Below are 14,246 nucleotides of genomic sequence, written 5' to 3'. Positions count from 1 at the left end.
AATCATCCAAGAGTTATTTTGTTTTAAATATTTTAAAAATTGGATGATTTCATGTTTTCAACTGAAATCTTGTGTCAAATGTCTTTCCAACTTGTTTAAAATGTTTTAAGTTGAAAATGCTAGTTTTTTGAGCCAAAAACGGCTCAACCGGTTGAACTGGATGAGGTACCGGTCAACCGAACCTCAACCAGTTGAGGTTCAACCTTGACCGGTTGAACAACCGTTTTGGAAGAAAGAGAAAGTTTTTTGCACCCTCGACCGGTTGAGCTGGGGATCGACCGGTTACTATTCATACACTTGACCGATTGAGCTGGGGGTTGACCCGGACCTCGACCAATTGAATTGGCGGTCGATCAGTTCCTCATCTGATTCAACCGTTTGAGCCGTTTTTGGCTAAAAAAAACTAGCATCTTCAACTTAAAACCTTTTAAACAAGTTGGAAAGACATTTGACACAAGGTTTTAGTTGAAAACATGAAATCATCAAAAGTTTAAAATATTCAAAACAAAATAACTCTTGGATGGTTTTGGTGCATAAGTAAAGAATGTAATGCATGAAAATCCTAGTGCACCAACAACCTTACAAAGAGATTTTTTGAAGCTTGAGTCTTGAAAAACACTTCTCTTTGAGGTGATCTTCTTCTTCATGATTTCTCCTTGGCTTGATTTGTCTTTGTGATTGTCACTTTGGAAATCGTCTTGCCTAATCACACTTGAAATATAATCATTTGTTCTAAACCTTGTTTTGTTATCATCAAAACTAGGATTAACCAAACCTTGGTTTCACAATCTCCCCTTTTTTTATGATGACAAAACCAAGGTTGCTAAAAAGCTCCCCCTCAATATATGTTGATTCGTGCCCAATTGGTGTCTCAGCTGATTCGTGTCCAGCTGGTGCTCTTTGATTAAGGGAGTAATCAACAAAATTTATAACCTATTACACCATATACTAGGGTAGCAAAGACAAAGCTACTATAGCATAGTGGCTCTAGGATCGTTCACTGGGAAGGGTTTCCAAATTACAAATGATACCAATTCAAAGTGAATTGGTGCTTTTTCATTTCAAGGTTAGCTTAAAAAATAAAACACAAACTTTGGTTGAAAAAGATTTAGATTTAAGCTAACGGCAAAACAAGTACTGGAAATTACTTATGAAGAAAAACATTCCTTGGAGATTTAGGTTCACAGGGGAGGTTCCTCATGCAAAAACATAGCTCCGGTCAATTGGTTCATTTCCTCACATTAGAGAATTAACATAAAGTCAATCCTCTAATCTGTGCTGTATAAATGCATCCCTTAATTGGATTTCAGCTCTAATTCCCTCTCACTGATGCAACTTGCAACGGTTCATGCCTCTCACTAGCACTTACCATTCAAGATGATCTTTAACCTTGGACTTCCCTTCAAAAGCTCGCAAGAGATAACTAATGGATGTCTCCTTGGAGTCCAAAAGCTTACCAAGTGTTGGAAATTCTAGAAAATCCTACCTTCAAGTCACCTCCCAGAGGCTCGCAAGGGGTAAACTAGTGTATCTCCTTGGACGGAGATCACTTGCCTTACCAAGTGTTGGCCCAGGTGACTCTAAGGCGTTTTAAGTTAAATAAAAACATATAGAAATCACAAAAGGATCACACTTACTCTTCATTCATGGCTGAAACCACAAAGCTACTAATTCATGCACTTGGAACCTTTCCCGGCAACCTTAACTCCAAGGAACTAAAGGTTTAGTTACTCATGCTCTGGGGAAACTCCCTCAGAGAATTCATAACTAGTAAATAAAAAATACAATCAAAGTGAGAAGGTAAGGCAAAGCTAAGCTCTGTATTTTGCTTCCTTACAAACTTTTACAAAAAGTTTCGTCCCTTGAGAACAGGCTCCCCAGAGCTATTTATGTGAAAAATTACAATAACAACTATTACATGGATATTTACTCTTTTTCCTAACTTAAAAGCTAAGGAATCTTATAATTGGTGACTTACAAGGAGAATTTTGGGATTTAGACAACAAAAATCTGATGAAAAATATCTCCAAGTGTCGGTCGTAAATATCGGGAAGCACTAAGGACCATTTCGCAGGTGCAAACGAGGTATGCGAGATTTCGCAGATGCACAAAAAGGGCTGCGAAATCACTTCGCAGCAACCGGTTGATTTCGCAACGCTGCAAAGTGGTCTTTCAGCTTGCGGTGTTCGGCTTCAAACGTGACGGGAAACTTCAGGGGGAAATCCACAGCACTGTACAAAAAGGCTGCGAAATCATTTCGCAACAAAAGGGTGATTTCGCAGCGCTGTGCAAAATTCTTCCTTCAGCTTGGAGTGATCTGCTTGCAATGGCTGTAACTCCTTCATTTCAACTCCGAATTGCATACCGTTTGAAGCATTGGATTGTTGACTTCCTGATCTTCGAAACAACATATAGCATGCATAACTTGGACTTCAGGAAGTGCTCCAAAAGTGGCTGACATGACTGTCATCAAGAGTTGCTCCATGGCAGATTTCTCTTTACTTCCCCTCCTTGCATTCCGGATTTGCTTATGGCAAAGGACTTCAAAGCTTTGGTTCTTCATGTTTCTGAGCTTTCCATTGCTTTTCCATGGATTCCAAGTAACTCTCCTCAATCTCATATTGCTTTGGTGATTAAAAAGCTATCAAAACACCAAAACTTAACACAAATTGATTAGAAGCTCTTGCAAAGGTCCTTAATATGTTAATTGGGTTAAAAGGCAATAACTACTACTCAAAAGTGTTTAAAAGAGTTAATTACAAGCTATCAAATAGCACTTTTTGAGTAGTAATCATATGCTCTTTTAAATTTAGAAAATATTCAAGTTTAGAAACTTCAAAGAGTATATTAAGGATACTCAAAAAAAAATATAATCAAACATATATAGCATAAAGAGCAATTTAGCAATTTGGCAATACATTATTATTAAATATGATGCATGCAATTATAACCAATAAAGCACACAGCATCAATATGAATAGAATTGCTAAAACAATATTGGCATTTCTTCCCAAGTTAGCAACCTACCATTACTTCTCCCCTTTTTTGTCATCAACAAAAAGTTTCAATAAAGTATATAAGGGGAATCACACGATATCAAAAATATAATTCCTCATGAAAATGAATCTCCCCATTTTTCATTTGAGAATAGTTTCCAAATAAAATATTGCTCATCCTTAGAGCATTCCCAATTTGAAGCATGATTTGGAAAAAATATATGGGAGAACATATGCATTTAAAAAGATATATAACATGCATTGAATAACACTTTTAGGGCATACAAGTATATGATCATTTAATTTTACCTAGGTATAAAAAAGGTCTTCTTTTTAATCCAAACCTTGGTTTAACAAATATACCAATTTTATCAAAGTGATACCAAATGTTATATTATTAACAAAAAATATACCAAGTGTTAGCCAAATGATATTGCAAATTAAGCTTTAGAAGGGATATCATTACCAATATCATCAATGCATTCTTTCCAAGGTAAGCATATCCTCCTTCTTGCATGGATCCCTACAAAACAAATTAAATAACATTTGATACCCATATCTTTTTGGGTCCTAGAGAGTTAGTCTTTCTTCTCTTTGGAATCCAAAATAATTTAGAGTTTTGAAAAACATGAGAGGATTTTCTTAAGGGATAAATATCACTAATGTGACCTCCTCACAAAGATTGCAAATAGTTGAAGGTGAAAAATTAGAGGCTTCCTTTACAAAATAATTCTTAAAAAAATTTGATTTTTGAAAGGCTTGTATCCTAGCCCATTTTTATCAATGCACTTTTGATTTGCCAAAATCATATCAAAAGTCTTTTGACCATTTGAGAATTTTTAACTCCTCATTTTCCTGTCCAAAAGAGATTTTTTCCTTCTCAATATTTTCAAATTTCCCTTATGCTCATTGAGCTCATTTTGAAGACAAGAAATCTTTTTCTTGAGGGAGATATTTTTGAAACCAAGTTTTTCAATATCAAAATATAATTGTTGAAGTACATCTTGAAATTCAAAATGGTTAGAGTTGGAGTTTACCTCATCTTGATGTTCTTCCAAAGCCACAAAGCACATGTTAGCATCCTCATTTGTGCATTCTTCTTCCATGGAGTCTTCATCACTTTCACTTTCACTCTCTTCTTCTTCATCATCATTTATTGAAGCCATAAAAGCTATACTTTTCTTATTTTCTTCAATTTTTTTATGATTGTTCAAATTTATCTCATAAGTCATCAATGACTGATTGGAGCCAAAATATGTGCTCTAATGGCACATATTCGATATGATTTGTGCACCAAAGGACATTCAAATCACCCAACTTGACCTAAATCAATGCTAAGGCCCTAGCCATGAGTTTAATCTATACTTTGGAGATTTATCTCAGGTTCAAAGGAAGAAAATTGTGCAAATTGAATGACTTTAGATTTTGAAAGATCAAGAAAGGGCTAAATGAGGAAATAAGTGAGTCAAGACTCATTGAACGTAAGGAAAGGCAAAACAAGGATATCATGAGGTTGGAGGATGATAAATGACCATTATGGAGTAATAAAGAAGGTAAGAAAGCATGGGAAATGAGGCATGAAGCAAGATTTAGCTGCATGGAAATTTGGAACTCAAAAATCTAATGGCATTATATACTCTGACTTTGAGGAAAAATTTGGAGCACTTTCTGGAGTCCATTATATACATACTATATATTGTTTCGAAGCTCGGGAAGTCAGGAGTCCAACTCTTTAAACGGTTTGCAAATCGGAGCTGAAATGAAGAAGTTATGGCCATTTGAAGACAACTGCACCAAGCTGGAGGGTCATTTCGAAATGATTTCGAAATTCAACTTATGATTTCGAAATTCAACTTATGAATTCGAAATCCACTTCGAAATGACACCAATTTCGAATTCACCCACTGCCACTTTGATGTTCCACCTCCTCTACCTCGGGAATTGCATCTAAAGCACTCCATCCGCCCTAGGTGGACTCCACACGACTAGAAATCACCATTTTATTATTTTTTAATCATTTTTAGGAAATTATTTTGTAATAAGTGGCCAATGAGAGTGTGTCACATGTTAGGTAATTGAGGATATTATATAAACTCTCTCAATTCTAGGTTTTAGGATCTTGGATTTTTTTTCTGGAGAGTTTGACATTGAAGGTAGAAGAAGACGAGAACTTTGGTTTGTTTTCTTTTTCTTCTTTATTAAATATATTGTTTTTAGTTTCTTTTGATTCAAATTATGGATTTTTACCCTATTATGGATTGTGAATGTGACATCACCCCCATGAGAGGCTAAGAGCCAAATTGGGGCTTGAAGCATGAAAACCTAAGGGCTAGGAAACCTATAAGGACAATGGGTAAATTATTATAACAATGAGATTAATTATTGGTTGAGTGACAATTTATCATTTTTTTTTTTATCCTATCCTTGTGAGTTCGTGTAGGGAATGATACGGTAGGTTATTACTTGATACTAGTGATTCTTGGTAATTCTTGATCATTAGTTATCTTCGTCTTACCTACCATTATTTGCCCCTAAACAAAGCTATAAAGAGTAAGAAGGGTTAAAAAGTCAAATCTTAAATTGATAATCAATCTCATTCATTTGATGGTTTTAGGAATATGTTTTAAAAATGAAAAATTAGGTTTCGGATGCAATTTTGAGTTATAGAACTCAACTTGATCGCGAGTGGCCAAGGATCCCAAAACCCTAAGATCATATTACTTAAAATACCCTTGTTTTCTCTAATTTCTATACCCTAGGTTGGATTGTGGAAAACCCCAAACTTGAATCAATTGAATTTAAAATCAATATTCATTTTCTCTTATTAATTTAATTTCTCTTACTTAGTATCACATTATTCACATATTTTTTTTCACTTAAAGATTTAAACAAAAACAATTCATTTATTCTAGTATTGACAATTTTCATAAGCCAGTCCTTGAGAACGATACCCGCAATACTACAAAAGTCGTAGTGACTCTTTCTCTAGTTTTTCTTGACCAGAGTTACTACGTAAAAAGGCTAAGTATTTTGGTACAATAGAGAATTTCGGTCAATGACCCTATGAGTTCTTCCATAGGTAGCTTAGTCAAGTCTTTTGCTTCTTGAATTGCGGTGGCCTTAGTATGCCACTTTGAAGGGAGTGACCTCAATATCTTCATCACCTTCTCAGATTCCTTGTAGGTTTTTCCCAAAGCTTCAAGACCATTGACAATATCAGTAAACCTAGTAATCATCTCAACAATAGTCTCATTTTCTTTCATTGAAAACAATTCATAGTTATGAACAAGTAAATTAATTTTTTACTCTTTCACTTGATTTGTTCCTTCATGAGTTATCTCAAGTAATCTCCAAATTTCTTTAGCTGATTTGCATTAACATATTCTATTATATTCATTTCTATCCATAGCACATTGCAAAGTAAAAACAGCATTAGCATTTAATTGAAAATTTCTTCTATCAAGCTCATTCCATTCTTGCTTGGGTTTTGGAACCAAGACTCCATCAACTAGTTTAGTAGGAAAAGTTAGGTCATCTTCAATGACATCTCATACGTCTAAATCGGTAGATTGTAAATACCAAGTCATTCTAGTTTTCAAATAGGGATAGTCGGTTCCCATAAAAAATGGAGCTCTATGTTTTACAAAATTTTCAGTTTGAGATGAGCTTAATGGAATAGTCATTTCCTCTTAAATGATTAAGTCTTAAGCAAAAGGTCTAGCTCTTATACCAATTGAGAAAATAAAGGTTATGCTTAATTAAGAAAAACACCCAAAAATGGGGGGAGGGGGGGGGGGGTGAATTGGGTTTTTTTTAATTAAGCATAGCCTTTATTTTCTCATGATAGAAAGATAATCTTGCAAAATCCTAGTACAAATTCAAGCTTAAATGATACAAAGAAAAACTAGGATTTAGTGATGCACTAATAATATGAAAGTTTTGAAATATGATGCACTAAAAAACACTCTCTAAGGCTCAAATAATGTTCATAAAAGATTTAAAACTCTTGTCTTTAAAAACAATAAAGTTTGGAGCCTTTTTATAAGGTTGGAAAACCCAAATTAGTCGTTAGGTGTGTTTGGGGGTTTGACCGACTAAGAACCAGTTCGATCAATTTACTAGCCATTAGCAATTAATGCTTTGGCAAGTGATTGTTGGATTTCAATGCCTCGACTGAGAAAGACAAAACCTCTGTCAACACCACTAAGTTACCGAAAGAGAGAGAGACTGTGTAAAAACATCCCTCAATCAATCGAGTACAACCAGCTCAACCGATTCCCTAAACCCTTGACCGATTGCACCATGAAATGTTCAAATATTTCGGTTTTAAGTCTAGAACCTTCAACAACTTATGCAACCCCTTTTAAAACCTTTTAAGAAATTTAGAAAATATTTAGCTCAAGGTTTTAAATGAAAATAAGAGACATCTTATTGTAAAAATGTTTAAATCAAATTAATATTTGGATGATTTTTTATGTTTCAATAAATAAAAATAAGATGTATGATCCTAGTGTGCCAACAACCTTACAAAATGATCCTAAAAAGCTTTAGATCTTGAAAATACTTTTCTTTAAGATCTTCATTTTCTTCTTAAATTTCTTTTTGATTTATTTTATCTTTAAAATTGTCACTTTAGAAATCTTTTTACCTAAGCACACTTAATAAAAAACATTAGTTTCAAACTTTGTTTTGTTATCATCAAAATTGAAATTAACTGAACATTGATATATATATATATATATATATATATATATATAAGTATATGATAAGCTCAATCAATCAACATATTTTAACAAAAGTCATTTTTTAAATAAAGGGACAATTGAGTTTTGGACCCAGTTGGGCCCAAAAATTAAGCTTTGGTCCATATAAGTTCACTATTTAAGTCCAAGACCCAAAAAAAGTGTTAAAATTGAGAAGAATGATATGAATTTTTTATCTTTTCAAAAATGACATTTGCTCACTATGGAAAAAAAAAAGTAGAAAATTATTAATCTAAATTTTATTCATTTTGTAAACCTCAATAAAATTTAATATAATTTAGTGATTTGGAAAAAAATACACCCTTTTCCAAAAATAAAAAATAAAAATAAATTATTATTATTATTATTATTATTTAAAAATCAAACATCTTGGAAAATATATATTTTTAAAATTGTGTATATAGAAAATAACTAAAAATATGTCAAATTTATTTTTTTTAAATGATATATTTTTAGAATATATTTTTTAAAAAATTAGTTTTTTAAAAATAATAAATTTTCAGAATAATTATTAAAAAAAATAAGATCAAAAAATTTATCAAACATTGTAGTAGAAAATAGTTTTGAATGGTTCATATTTTATATCTTCTCAATTAATTATGCAACTTATATAGACCAAAGCTTAATTTTTGGTCCCAGCTAAGCCCCAAAACACAATTGTCCCTTAAATAAATGTATTTAAAAAGAGAGGAAAAAACCACTAAAAGAACCTCATTTTTTAAAAAACATATTGAGTTTATGTACTATTAAACTATACAGTAAACTCAATCAATCAAAATATTTTAAAGAAAATTATTTTTAAATAAATGTATTTAAAAAAAAAAAAATCTCTAGGAGAAGGGTATGAAGAACCATATTTTTTAGAGTAAGGAAAAAATTGCTAGAAGAACCTTATTTCTAAAAAGTATATTCAGTTGTTTTTTAAATTATATGGTAAAAATCATTGGAAGAACCTTATTTTTAACAAATATATTGAGTTTATGTATTATTAAACTATATGGTAAACTCAATCAATGAAAATATTTTTAAAAAAATTCAAAATTGTATTGACAGATAAAATAATTTTAAAAAAAAGGTGAAAAATCGCTAGAAGAAGGGCTTGAACCTTCGACCTTGTGGTTAACAGCCACACGCTCTAGCCAACTGAGCTATTCCAGCTTGTTGATGTGTTTAAGCTATTACTATATTTAAACCCTTACGATAGCATTTGTGTGAAGATCAATAGTAACTTTCGCTTGGAAGAGTAATTAATGATATTTATCACTTAATTTTAAATATTAATTTTGATAATATATCAAATAAATAACCAAAATATGGGAAATATTGAAAAGAAATTAAAATTTTATAAAAATAAAAATTAATCAAGAACATTTAGAGGAAATTTCCAAAAGATTTCAAAAACTACTAAGAAACTCATAAAATTTTAAATTATTTTTATAGTAAACTGCCTTTAAAATTCTTTTAAAGAATTTATCATTCTCTAATAAATTTTGAAAATTCCTATATAATTAAAATATAGGATCCACGATATAAAATTAAAAACAATCAATTTTATTTAAAAAATGACAAAATAGAATATATATATATATATATAGAAAAATAAAAGAAAAAAATATGAGTATTAAAAAATTTATTTATTTTAAAATTTTAGTGAAATCAAGATATATTATTAGAACTTTATGGTAAGTATTATTTTTTGCCAATGATATTTGATCAGTTGTGGAAGTCTCTAGTTGTTGTTAAATTTTGTATAGATCTAATATTTTTTTTGTAGCTATTTTGCTGAAATTTTGTTGTAGGGGTTGTTTGGCTTGTTACTTTTGAGAATTGGATTCTTGTACTTGATTTTTTGCTCCATTGCTAGAGGGAAAATGGCAATGTTAGACTTGAAGGGATTATCGTTGGGCCACATAAGGTTGGGTGTAGTCCAGGAAACTACTAAGGAAAGAAAAACAAATATTGAGAAAAATAATTTTAAAAAATATTAAATATAATTAAAATTTTATAGAGTTTAAAATTATTTTATTTTTATATTAAAGAATTAAAATAAGTAAAATAAACTTAAAGTAATAAACAAAAATTATTTATTGAACTTTAAATATATTTTTATGATGATCAAGTTATTCTCACTCACATTAAGATAAGGCAAAGACTAGGTTCAACTCACTCAAACTAAAAAATATTAAAACATAAACTAAATTTCAGGTTGCGTTTTTACATATTAGAGTCATGAGGATCTTTTTGGGTTCAAAGTGGACAATATTTATACGGTTGGATGTGAATAATTACAGTATCAAATGTTATGGTTATGAATGATGAAAATTTCTAAAATCTATTATGTTTCTTGGTGTAAGAATTCTCGATGTGAAAACAAAGACAAAGGGAGCCGTCTTTGAATAGGAAAAAAAATGGACCTGCAGGGTTCCAAATGAATTAGCTTCTTCAAAAAAAGTCTTATTCTTTGGAAAATCTATCTCATGTCTAGTATTGCATGGAAAATCTAGGATCACATTTTCATGATACTAGTGACTTTATCTAAAAACCATAAAAATATTAGAAGTGTTCTTCACATCTAAAAAAAATTTAAATTGTATCTTATTTTCCAATAAATTATATAGTCAGCTAACTAATTTTAAAATTGACATAGCGTTTTAACATAAACATGTAGTTTTAAATTTATAATGAATTTTATTTTTATTACTTACAATTTTTAATCAACACCTAATCTATATTTTAAAATTTTTAATATATATTAGCATATTTGTAATAACCACTCCCTCTCATGTAAACACATCTTGCAGAGTCAAATAAACAAAAGCTCAATCAAAGCTGAGATTGTCTTTGATATATGTTGTAATAGTCGACTTCCTCTTAAATAGATATTGTTTGCTTTGATGATAATAGACCTTCACAACTTAAAATGCGTACATGATTTAGAAAAGTTCATACATTTATAATATCAAAAACTTTTTCTTCTCTCCGTTATGGGATATCCCGATCATCCCATTTCTAATGTGAAATATCACAATCATCCTCTTTTCAATGTGGAATATCATAATCATCTCCTCTCCGATGTAGAATATCACAATTATCCACTCATGCAGATACAACGTTCACATTGTGTGCATAAGATTGTGAGGCTAGACAAACAAATACCTTGGTTAAGAGAAAATCATACATACCCCTACCAAATATGGGATATCACAATATTAGATGAGTTTAGAGGGAGGCTATTCTATATGGGATATCACAATATTAGATGAGTTTAAGTGTAATTGGAAGTAAAAACAAATAAAAAGGCTAAACCTATTTCCATAGTATGGATGTCTTTGCGTCCTCTAACTTCTAGTCATCCAAACTCCTTGGTAGAACCATACACCTTTTTTTTTTTTTTTGGAAGAGAAGAAGAATGGAATGAGTTTAAATACATTTTACTCCTTTATTCTTTTGCATTTTTATACTTTGTCCTCTTACATTCAAAATCCATGACTTCGCCCTCCAACTTATGAAAGAGCAACATTTTGATCGTGAAACTTGTTAAAGAACAACATTTTACCCCCAAAAGTAAATTAGTAGCTTGTTAAGTGAAGAAATAAGATTGAAATGTAAAATAAATAAATATAAAAATACCTATTATCTAAGTTCAAAGTTGCCACACTTCGAAGCCACATGCAAAAACTAGAAGACTACCAATTTAAAGTTGGTTCTACTCAAATTCGAACCATATTTGAAAAAGAGTAATCTCTTAAATAATATATATATAAGGTTTGTAAACAATGTTGAAGTGTTACTCTTTAACAAGTTTAGCAAGTAAGGTACTGAATTTTGAATGTGACGCGATAAAATGTAAAGCAAGCAAAAGGTTGAGGAAGTAAAATGTATTTAACCTTTTTTTATTTTTAAATTTATTAAGGTTGTTTTTTGTTTAAAATTTTCTAAATTTAATTTGTTTTTGTAAAAAAAAAAATGTACTTATGTATTTTGTAAATGTCTTATAAAAGTTATATAATATAATTATTTTACAATTGAAATTGAAATTGAAATTATTTAAATTATAATTTTTATAATATAATGTAAAGTGGATTTTTAGTATCTTGGGAATGAAAATGTGGAGTGGATCCCACCAAATATTTGTGGGAAATGGTTCCTCCAATTAGAGCAATGGAATTCTCCTCCAAAATCAAAGAATCCAATTTCAAAAATTGAGAAATCAAAATTTTTCCATCCCAAATTAACTAAATGTCCCTCCCCTAATTCTAAATATTTGTGGGCAATTAAAAAAAAAAAAAAAAGAAGAAGAATAAGGTAAAAATGATGGATTCTTCAAAACATGACAAATATTTTTTATTTTAAAAAATAATTCCAGAACTTAAACTAATGAAAACCCTTTTTAAAAAATTCAAATGCTAGAAAAATAATTTTTATTTATTTTCAATTCCAGTCAAATAGGATTTTTTTTATTTTGCAATTTTGTTTTGCATAAAGTTAATATACTCTCACAATCCTTACTTCGATGTCTTTATGTATTTTTAAATATCTCATAAAAAAATTATCTAATATAATTATTCTATCATTACTTATTAAAATTAAAATTATTTAGTAGTAGTAGTAATAGACTAATGTTCTTTAATAATATATTATTATTATTATTATTAATATGTCATATAAATTATTAAAAAATATGAAATATGTGCATTGTTTTAGGGATTTTGCTCATGGAAATTAATTAGCCAAAATGTTAAAAACCCATATTGAAAAGTGGAAAGAAAACTGAAATAAATAAATAAAAAGAAAAAGAAAAAAGAAAAGAAAAATCAAAGGAATGTTAAGATATTAGGAATGCTTTCTGAATATCATTATTTCCTTATATTATTTAGTGTTGAGATATTAGGAATGTTTAAATATTAGGAAAGTTGAGATATTAAGAATATTGAGATATTAGGAATATTGAGATATTAAAAAAGTTGAGATATTAGGATATTAGTTGTTATTTCCTTATATCATTATTTCCTTGTATTATTCCTTCCCATTCTTAGAATGGTGATTACCCTCTATATATACTCTGTACATGAACGAATGAAAGTATGAATGGAAAAAACTACCATTTATCAATTTGAAGATGGTATCAGAGCCATGGAACTGAAATCCTGGATATTTTGTCGCTATGGTAGTCCGACAACGATCAACCATCCTAAGACAAGCCCTAATATTGATAAGTCAACCTTCAAATGCACTCACTTCAATAAGACTAGTCCCACCAGTCTGGATATCCCACAATTTCAAAGCAACGACTCTTGGTATGACCAGGAAAACAATGAGGAACCGAGGGTTTGAACCATGGACCTTTAGATCATGTTTAGGCTATCAACACTTTGTTATTAATGATAATAATCGTGATCAACGGAAGAAGGATTCCAAGAAAACCTCGATTGCAACTGTTGCCGAAATAAAAACAGAGGCTAATGTTGCTGAGAAAGCCTCTGCATTGGTAGCCGCTACAGATCATGGTGGTAAGTTTTTAAATACTTTTACACCTGTTATTAATAGTGCATGGATAATTGATTCTGGTGCTACAGATCATATGACTTTTGATTCTAGACAGGTTTCACCCCTTAGACCTTCCTCACAAAAAATTGTTTCCACAGCCAATGGTAATTGGGGAAGGATTCTTAACTCTTACTATACTTTGAATTTGGATTCTGTTTTAGTTGTTCCATCTTTAGATTACAATCTTTTGTCAGTTTCTCAAATCACCGCAGCCTTATCTTGTATTGTCATTTTTTGGCCTGAATTTTGTGTGATTAAGGACATCCAAACAAGACAGACGATTGGTTGTGGTATTAAGCGGGGAAAACTCTATTACTTGGACTTGCAGTCAAAGGATTCAAATAAGTTGCAACAAGCCTTGATGGCAGATGGATCTGAGGGGGAGAAGAAAAAGTCTGAAATTTGGTTGTGGCATCGACGTTTGGGACATGCTTCCTTTGGTTATTTAAAAAAATTGTTTCCTAGTTTGTTTGCAAAGAGTGATATTTCTGGTTTCCGTTGTGATATTTGTGAATTGGCTAAAAGCCATCGTGTTTCGTTTCCGTTAATTTTGAACAAAAGTTCGTTTCCTTTTATGGTTATACATTCTGATGTTTGGGGCCCATCCAAAGTCCCAACTTTGAGTGGCTCACGTTGGTTTGTTACTTTTATTGATGATTGTACCAGAATGACATGGTTATGCTTGATGAAGACCAAAGATGAAGTGAACTTGTTGTTTCAAAAACTTCATAAAATGATTGAAACTCAGTACAATGCAAAGGTTCGGGTTCTGCATAGTGATAATGGTGGAGAATATCAAAGTTCTGATCTTCAAAAGTATTTGGAAGGACATGGCATCATTCATCAGACTACTTGTTCCAATACACCCCAGCAAAATGGAGTCGCTGAACGGAAAAATCGGCACTTGTTAAAGGTTGTTCGTGCTTCCTTGATAGCAGCA

General features: G+C 30.9%; 1 non-coding gene across 1 annotated transcript; it reads right to left on the bottom strand.

Annotated features, from left to right (window-relative positions):
- Window positions 1-8,843: 8,843 nt before the first annotated feature.
- On the bottom strand, window positions 8,844-8,917 carry TRNAN-GUU (transfer RNA asparagine (anticodon GUU)). Its single transcript has one exon. It is a non-coding gene; the product is annotated as a tRNA-Asn (tRNA).
- Between the last annotated feature and the right edge of the window lie 5,329 nt (window positions 8,918-14,246).

The sequence above is a fragment of the Vitis vinifera genome, chromosome 15 (assembly GCF_030704535.1).
Source record: "Vitis vinifera cultivar Pinot Noir 40024 chromosome 15, ASM3070453v1".
Classification (NCBI taxonomy): Eukaryota; Viridiplantae; Streptophyta; class Magnoliopsida; order Vitales; family Vitaceae; genus Vitis; species Vitis vinifera.
This window is presented reverse-complemented; position numbering and strand designations above follow the sequence as displayed.